This window comes from Eimeria mitis, genomic scaffold (genome assembly GCF_000499745.2).
Source record: "Eimeria mitis Houghton genomic scaffold, Emh_scaff2429, whole genome shotgun sequence".
Classification (NCBI taxonomy): Eukaryota; Apicomplexa; class Conoidasida; order Eucoccidiorida; family Eimeriidae; genus Eimeria; species Eimeria mitis.
This window is the reverse complement of record NW_013570766.1, coordinates 2,467-2,972: the sequence shown is the minus strand read 5'-3', so window position 1 is coordinate 2,972 and position 506 is coordinate 2,467.

Here is a 506-nt window from a genome sequence, read left to right as displayed (position 1 = left end):
TGAGGTGTATATCGAGAGGAGGGGGAGGGCCTGGTACTGCACCCCTTTTTTTTTTGTTTTTTTTTTCTCAGCTCAACGAAATATAAATAAATTTAATTTATTTTATTTAAATTAATTTATATAAAACAATAAAACAATTCATTGGCGGCGAAATCATATACTCATACTCTCATACAATACACCCCCAATCGAGCTGCCTATACACCCCAACCACACAATAGACCTTCTAGGGTTTATCGTTTCATCCCTTTACAGCACCACACACAAAACCCTAAACCCTAAACCCTAAACCCTAAACCCTAAAACATTAAACCCTAAACCCTCGCAGCAGCTCATCAGGCTAATTCTCTCTCTAAGACAACTCAAAAAGAAGAGTACAATAAACCACCGAAATAAGAAAGTCTGCATTGCTGCAACTCAACACCTTCTCCTTTTTATTTTCTAGGGTTTAGGGTTTAGGGTTTAGGGTTTAGGGTTTAGTGTTTATTTGTCTCTAGAGCTGTTGC